Source organism: Ixodes scapularis, unplaced genomic scaffold, assembly GCF_016920785.2.
Source record: "Ixodes scapularis isolate PalLabHiFi unplaced genomic scaffold, ASM1692078v2 ptg000312l_1___fragment_3__unscaffolded, whole genome shotgun sequence".
NCBI classification, from domain to species: domain Eukaryota; kingdom Metazoa; phylum Arthropoda; class Arachnida; order Ixodida; family Ixodidae; genus Ixodes; species Ixodes scapularis.
Window position 1 is genome coordinate 2,066,890 of NW_024609958.1, and position 9,109 is coordinate 2,075,998.

The window sequence follows — 9,109 nt, forward strand, 5'->3', positions numbered from 1 at the left end:
AGGCGGAGCGCATACCAATTGGGCGGTGATTATTAGTAGCTAAGCGAACTCCATAAAGAAACCAACATTAAAATGGAAAATCCAACGTGGGGCTCGTTCGGTATGCCTCTGCTTCTAGTCGTCCCCAGGGAGTCTCACGGATTCGTTAAGCGGGTTGTTCACTAACGCTAACGATGCCCGTTGAGACAAATATGTTGGAATTTTGGCGACTTGTCTCACGGCAGAGCTCAGCAGGTGTCTCCTCGAATCGAGTACCTAAAGGGCTCGAAGAACGAGGTTGCAGACCCGCTTTCTTGGGTACCCCAGATTAGTGGTTGGCAAGAGACGGGGAGCGCGTTTAAGATGCAAGAAAGTTGGCTTCAGAGGCAGAGGAGAGTCACGGCATGTTCGCTGGAAGGCAGGATAACGAGTGGCAGGAGGGGAAACAGCCAGGACTCATTGCAGATTTAGGATTTAGGCTTGGGGTGATGCGGTAGGCAAGTAAGCGCTTGTCGAGGCCTGGAGTACAGATGGGTTTTTGTCAGTGGGTGTTGGAAAGATTGCAGAAATGGCAGTTGACACCGGGAACACTGGCAGACAAGATTGTCAGCGGGTGTCGGGTAAACTGGCGGAAATTGCGGTTGGCACCTGGAATGCTTGCAGGCGAGTTAATGAGCACTATTATTTGTAACTGCTGGGCCAAGACGGCTAGTTGCTTTGCGTCAGTCCAACAATCGACGAAGGGCGGAGGGACGACTCTCCCTTGAGGGGGGTCGTTCCAAGAAAGCTACGAAATGATTTATATGATTCTTTCTCGACTTCACTCTGGCCGGTCGTGGCAGTGACAGCAAGACTTTTAACAAGTTATGTCGCGTCACGACCTGGCCGGGGATGCGGCGGTAGACATTTAGGTGGCTTGTAGCTGTCCAGCTTGCCTTGAGGTGTGAACGGTTGAAGCGGGCTTGCTCGCTGAGCGTGAACGGTGGAAGCGAGCCTAAGGCCCACTTCAGACGGGGCAATTTCCCCCAGCAACTTACCGTCGCAACACCAGCAACACGGGCCGCCTGCGTTCACACGCTGCAACCGAATTGCTATGACTTGCCATCATCATGAATTTGGGTTTTTCTTGCGCTATATAGACGCACAACTACGTGCTAAAAACGTGTTTTTATATCTTTGAGTGGCGTTGAGAATACTCACTCATGTTTCTGAAAGAGTTTATTTCCAAAATGATACATTTCAAACCAGGACCAAGTCTTCAGCTGTCATCCTCACCACCATAGGGGTGTCACGCGAAAATATGGCGTCCCTGATTGGCTGCTGCCGCTTCAAACTTCTCCAGTTTGTTAGAGTTGCTTGTCTGTTTTGAGCCGAACCTGATCTTAGAAATTCGTGCTGATCTGGGAAAACCTAGGGAACAACCCAGCAGCAACCTCAAAATTGCTAGAAACGTTGCCCCGTCTGAAGTGGTCCTTAGGGAACTGAAATCAAGGGCAGTGGAGCTCTCGGTTCAAACCCACCTGGAGACGTTTCTTTTCTTTTTGCCTTTTTTTTAGTATACTGTTAACGACTTCATTTTCGCGGGCTCAAATTTTTGCGAATTGGGCCAAAGCTGAAAATTTGAAATTATTCGCGGGTTCTAATTTTCGCGAACCGAGCTTAGCTTCCGTAGTGTTCACATATTGCCCGAGTTGTTCGCGGGACGTATTTTTCGCGTTTGTAGGCGATTCGCCAAAAATTAGTTCCTCGCGAAAATTTAGTCGTTTACAGTATATATATATATATATATATATATATATATATATATATATATATATATATATATATATATATATATTTATGTTTATAAATAATTTTTTTTTAAGTTTTAACGTATAGACGCATAATTTACACACTAATTCACATTCAGAAGTGCTTTTATTCACACACTGGCTCCCTAGTGCTTGCAATAGCTTCTTGCTGAGCTATTGCAAGCTCTGCAAAGGGGAGGGGCATCTTCCCACCCTTTGCAGGCTGTAAAGCTGTGGCTTGCACAGCTCAAACAGGTCGCACCTCGCACACTGGCTCCATCATCAAGCATAGCGGCTGCATGAGTTGCGCCACACCGTAAGGCTATATACGGTCGGGTCACAGCACCTGGGACCATTCGTCGCTGTGCTCAGCTATGGTATGGTAGCATGGTCAGGGCATGAAGCAGGGGTACAACTTGGAAATGCTCATCTTCATCACATTTGAAGCACATTTTTTTATTACTTTTGTGTCGAGTTGTCAGCATTTTAAGGGTGAGGAAGCAAGCAGCAGCGAGAGCAAGAAAAAAATTGAAAGCCGCTCTTCATGAGAAATTATTACGAGCACTATTAAGCCGTGGAGTATTCTTAAAACGCTTCTAAAGTTGAATTAGCATATAAATTACGTGCTAGTGCCTCAAAAAAAAAAGTTTAAATAAAATTAATAAGGATAAATATATACACCAGGAAGACTTAAACCAGAACTACACAGTCTGTAAATTTGAAATTTGACACCATAAACCACTTGGCCACCACCCAATTTTATTTTTAGGTCGTTTATCGAGGTATATGAATTTCGTTTGCAGCTGTCGGCTGCAAGAGAGATAGCCTTATTTTCATTTACTTTACTATTCCCATCAAATATGACAAGTGACCAAGAATAGAAACTCATTTTTCGGCCGAGGCACTGTACTTGCATCAAGGCAAACTAGTCTGGCTTGGTAGGCTTATATTTTGTTTCACCACCCGTTTAGGATTCTGTTGTCGCTCATCAAAAGAAAAAAACAACTAAGTCTGACTTATTCTGGTTTGCAGGTACCCTTGGCAGTAAACTCTGCTAAGTGGGGCAAAATATATATTATACATTTTTTAGCAAATATGCATTGTTTTAGCAAAATGAGCTACACTTTTTGACTAAGGTGAAACAGAACGAGCCTCTCCACCTCGGTCTGTTTTCATCTCTCGCAGACACTATTTCCTGCTTTTTGTGGTTTGTATCAGACTTTTGTGTCTCTGTCCGGCCAAAGCATCTGTGTTCAGTGATATCACATCTATATCAGTGATGTGATAGCTGCGCCAATTGCGCCAAACTGCGCCAAGGGGCTAACCCTGCCACATCCTGCTACATTTTGCCAAAATATGGGTAATCTGCGCCAAAGGGCCAATTTTGTCGCCTTTCAAAACTGAAACTAAACTAAGTACCGTAACTGAGCATGCATGAGCTAGGCGGCGCAAACGGCCGCCCGACACAAAACACCCTGCATCAATCGTCCATGGTTTTTTGCATGGTTTTTTCCGCCATGCCGTCTCTATTTTCATGTCTCGTCGTCTCGTAAGCGTAAGTCTCGTCTCGCTTTTTTTTTTTTAACGATAGTTTCCGGCGTGTGTGTGTGTGCTGCGACGCTAGCGTGCTGGGTACCAGCCATGACGTGACGCTGTGAAACGAAACTATGTTTCGGCGCGGCGCTAGTTACTTTTTGAGCTGAAGCTCTCGCTCCTGAAATCAACGGCCGCAAGACGTTGGAGATATGGAGCTTCCTAAACTGAAACATAAGGACCGCCGCATGTTCATCAACATTCATGTTCTTGTTTAAAACATACGCTGCTACAAAATCCCTCTCTAGCTCAAAGACTGCTGTGTCGAAGTATTGATTACCTAGGTTTCCCTTGGTGGGCTTTCTTTCGAGACGGACTTCGGTACGTGAAAAATGTGTCGCGAAGAAAAGTTGAAATGAGCTGAAGCAAAGAAGGGAATGTCTGCACGCTGAACCCACAGAGCGCGCTTGTTTGTCTCGAGTTCAGTCGTTGCACAAAGCAACCCTGGCTCGCGATGTCTTGCATCAATGCGCTCAGGTTCTTTTTTTCTTTGTTTATCTCATACTTCACCTGCCGGCCTTGCAAGCACGCGGCGCTGGACTCTTTTTTGTCGCATGCTGGGCAGTTACATTTTGCATAGACTTTTGGCAACCAGTTGGCGGCAGAGCGGAGAGGCATGGTTTCGGTTTCGATCGAACAGCCGTTTCGCTCGCGCGACGAAGCACGTGACCTGCAAGCCTGCAGGAGTTGCCCTCACTTGCATGTGAACCAACGATGCGAACATAATTTGCACAACAGAGGCACCAGCCGGGACGCTTGCAATTCATTGTTTTACATTTAATTAGTTTTGACGAAACTCTGGCACGTCGGCAACCAGTAAAACGGTGGCAAGCAGTTTTTCGGAATTGCTTGGCAATGCCTACAGCACTGTACACTTGTGGGATGTCGCAATATTTCTTTGGAGACATTGAAATTGGACATTCATTACTACCCTAAGCTAAAGCAAAGCTTGCTCCAGCCTTGCAGAATGTTTGCCTTGCAGAATGTCCAGCATTTAAAACAAATATTTTTATTTTATTAGAATATCTGCTTTAAAAGCTACTTTTGCCGCTCCTAAACACTGTTTTGGCTGCTCCAAAGGCCACTTTTTCTGCTCCAAAACGGCTTAGGCCAATCACATCACTGCTATATGAGTTTCAGCATTTGTCAAGGAGCGCAAAAATCACAGCCCGGGGGTTGTCCATTGCAAAAATGTTGACTCAGAAGCGCATAGGGAGGAAGCTTTACAAAAGTATCCACCTGCCTCTACAAGTGAAACCAAAACTAAGGATCTGGGTTCCATTTGAAAAAAAAAAAAAAATTGTCAGCCCGAATTAACTCAAGGCGGCACGGAGCAAACAAGCCACGGTACGAGTAGGCTTGGTTCAGGCTTTTGAAGGGGTGGTCGATGACTTGGTGTTTTCTAAAAAGTTATCTTTTTCTAGAAGTGTGGTGGTCGAATATTCGGGGATGGGCATTGAGTCAGGATCTTAAGGTAAAAATTTCATCCACATGCCGGGATTCATGTGCCTTGTCCCCCTAGCGAGGGGGACAAGGCCTTCAAAATTTTAGGTTCGCAAAAGGGGTGCGTCAGTTTTGACGTCTCCTTTTACGTCAGGCCTTTCATTTTAAAACTCCCTATGAATGACATGGCTAAAATTCGTTTGGGTGTACTTCCTCCCAGCAAGTATATGGTTCTGTCTCAAAAGGTCTAATCTGTTGTTGACTGCACCTCAGGTCTCCACCGACGATTCATCAGGACGAAACCCAACCGCGACACTAGGGAGGAGCGGCTTAAGCAAGGGAGGCTACATATACGACAGCTTCTTGCGGACAAGAAACGAAAATAGATAGATGGTGAGTGTTTCAATTGCTAAGCCTTTTGGCATGCACATTATTTATTCTTTATTTCTTCATCATTGTCCTGCAGCGCCATCAGGCATTATCGCAGGGGGCGAATAAACTCTGAAAAAACATTTCTGAATTCACGGCACACACAATCGCACTGGGCAAGGCATTCCACTCCTTAATTGTTTTAACAAAAAGAAATTTTTGCCCAATTCCGTCCTGGTGCGGTATTCTCTAATCTTATGAATGTGGTCTTTTCTTTTTGAGATATAATTTGGTGGTAATAAGTAAAATGAGCTATTAATGCCAGTTTTATTGTTATAAATGTTGTATACAAACTTCAAGCGCAAATTTCTTCGTCTTAATGCCAATGTAGACCATCCCAGTTCTTTTATTATGTCGGTTACCCTCTCAAAGCGGCCGTACCGCACCAAAACGAAACGAGCGGCACAACTCTGAATTCTTTCTAAAGCAACAATGTGGTTTTGCTGAGAATGATCCCAAACGGTGCAGGCGTACTGTAGCACTGGGCGCACATAAGATAGATAGGCGAGCTCTTTGATAGATTTAGTTGATTTTCTTAAATTTCGTTTTAAAAAACCAAGCGCTCTGCCGGCCCTCATAACAACGTCGTTAATGTGTGCGTTCCAGGTGCAGTCAGCTGACAACTGTTTGTTATGATTGAAGATTCCTGCAGAGTTCAATTTCAACTATTGTGAAATACCGAGTATGCGCTGAGATCGCGGAAGCGCCTACCCTTTGATTCGAAACGATCCGCAACTAATCAAAGGGCATACCAGACACCCAGACACCTGTTTTCAGCAATGCTCAAAATATCAAAAGAGCACATCAAGCGCCAGGTACTTTGGCGTCTTTGCCACAAGGGCGCCAGTTGCAGAGCTGACAGACCTGTGACTGGCACAAGCCATGGCATGGCCTTTGGGAACCAGGGAATCGACAATAAAGAAGTAGCGCAGAAATTGGAGGCGGGTGGTGAAAGTGAGCAGAGTTAATGGAAAACAAGGATGAAGGGGGTCCGTCGCATGAGGCATCTATGTCCCGTGCGTGTAATTTGAATGTGCTGTAGGCAGCTACTCGAAAAAAATTGTTACTTGTACGTAACTAATCAAAAATCTCTCTTGCAGTTTCCACGGCCCACAAGCCAGCAGGTGCCAGTTCGCTCTCGTTGAAAGGTGAGGATTCCAGATTTTCTAGTTTGCTCTGAAGCAGCAATACTGAAGCCAAACAAGCGGTACGGCATATTTAATTGACGGAACTTAGAACGACTGGGGACGCTTTCACTGAAGCTTGTTTTGCTGCAATACACGCGTGTATTGTAGCAAAACAAGCTTCAGTGAAAGCGTCCCCAGTCGTTCTGAGCTCCGTCAATTAAATATGCCGTATCGCTTGTCTGTCTGGCTTCAGTGTTGCTGTAGGCGACAAAACATGTGCCCAGTTTTGTCACAAGAGGCATATTATGTCACGCACATGTAATTTTGATTTTATCTGGCTTAGTGTGCTGTAGGTGACTGGTCAAAGAAATTGGTACTTGGACGCAGCTAATCGCAAATCTTTCTGACAGTTTCCAAGGCTTAAGAGCCAGCAGGTCCCAGTTTGCTTCTCCTCAAAGGTGAGGATTCCAGATTCCCGAAGCAGGAATACTGAAGCCAGACGACCGGTACAGCATTTTTAATTGACAGAGCTCGGAACGACTGGGGGCTCGTGCATTGAAGCTTATTTTTCTGTAATACACGCGAGCGACATTGACGTATGCCCAGTTACGTTGCAAGAGGTTATCTATGTCCTGCGCATGTAATTGTTTTAATCTTTTCGACTTAGTGTACTTTACGGGGCTACTCAATGTAATTGCTACTTGAACGGAACTAATCGCAAATCTCTCTTCCAGTTTTATGGCCTACAAGCAAGCAAGCACCAGTTTGTTTTCCATCAAAGGTGAGCATTCCAGATACTTTAGTTAGGTGCAAAGCAGGAACTGTGAAGCCAGACGAGCCGATGGGTTTATTTAATTGACGGAGCTCAGAATGATCCGTGGCAGTGGAATGGAAGCTTATTTTTCCACAATCGAACGCAGACATAACTTTGAATCTATCCGGCTTAGTGAAGGATTGCTACTTGTTGCGAACTTATCACAAATTTTTATTTTGCAGCTTCTATATGACTACAGCTAGCAGGTGCTGCTTTCATTAAAAGGTGAGGATTTCACATTCTGTTTTCAAACAGCAAGTTTTTGAATGAGGGTCCTAAACAATTAACTTTCTTTTGCAGTAAATGCGAGATCCTCCAGTTCAGGAATATGTTAAATATATTTGGTATGGATAAGCCCAGTGTTTTGCTTCTTTATTCATAATTTGACAACAACACTTTTTATTTTATCACTCAGAAATACACACAAGAAGAGACTGCGTTGCAAAAAATGTCGTGCTGAACGTGATATTCCAACTCGCATATAGTTTTATTGGTAGCCGATATAATATATTGGATTCCAATATCCATAATACGCTGAGTATATTGGAATCGTAAACCCTTATTGGATCCTCATACGACACATGGGGATCCAATAAGGGTTTATACGGTATTGGATTCCAATATTTTCAGCGTATTATGGATATTGGAATCCCATAACAAATCCTTATTGTAATACAATACAATAAATGTAATGTTTTCCAATACACACTCTATATTGTATTGCAATACAATAAAAATATATTGTTTACCAATATCCATAATACGCTGTTTATACTGGGGTTTTCCAATAGGGTAGCCAAGAGGCCAGGAGACCGTGTCCAGGAATGCTGGGGATGTTTTTTACGGGTTTCCTCCAAATTATAATTAGGCTTATAACTTTGGGGACGTTTTAAATAAGTTTATGCTAACCAACCCTATCGAAAAAACCTGTACAACTTTTCGCTATCTGGGTTATGAAACTGGAAATTTATCTGGATTACATCCGAAGTTCAGGTTTTTAGATATTATTCCTTCGTTTTCAATCTGGATTTCGAGTTTCCAGAAACTGATTTTCATTTTTATAATCAAGATAGGAAAAAGTTAGCCTAGGTTTTTCGCTAGGGAACCTTCCGGACGATACCCATTTAGGGCTAGCGAATACTTTGGCTAACTATCCGGAGGGCGCGTTCAAATTTGTGGTCACGTGCCAGGTCGAACGGGCACCCGTATCAAACGGGTACCACCTCAGACGGATACCGTTTCATACGGACACGGTTTCAAACGAGTATCGTTTCAAATGTGTACCGTTTCACAAGGGTACCCATATTCATGATCACGTTTGATCTGTAGTGATCGTCAAGTTTGCCATCCGTTTCATTCGAACGGGTCAACCAGTTTGCCACCCGTTTAAATTGATAATATATATATATATATTTTTTTTCTTTAATAGGGGAAGAATGGGAGCGGGTACAGCGAATTGCGATGCAAGTCCCTGGCAATGGAAAAGACACCACTCAAGTGGGTATATGAAAACACAGACAGAGATCTGTCGTTTAGAAGATGGATGCGCCTTAGGAAGCCGAGGACGAGTCTTTAAACTGGGAAGGGAGCGTAGCTCAGAGTGAGCCACGGAGGAACCACCCCCGGATGCGGTGGTTCCTCCGCCGGTATGTTCAGTCCCATGCTCACTGTTCTTGAAAGGGTGCTTGAGTAAAAGAGTTGCCGACGCGCAGCGGGGCAAGGATGAGCCGGTGGCAGGTCGCAGTGTACAGGCGTTGGTGTTCGGGGAGAAGGCACTGCCGTGTCTTCAGTGGTGGCCCACGAACACGCACTCAAGCCATTTGCGTAGGCTTGGGACTGAGTAGGGCTGAAGGCAGAACCAAGGGGAATTCAGGAGAGCTTGTGTCCGTCTCCCTGCTGCCTCCGGCGTGGCACTAAGTTCCGAACACCCCGAA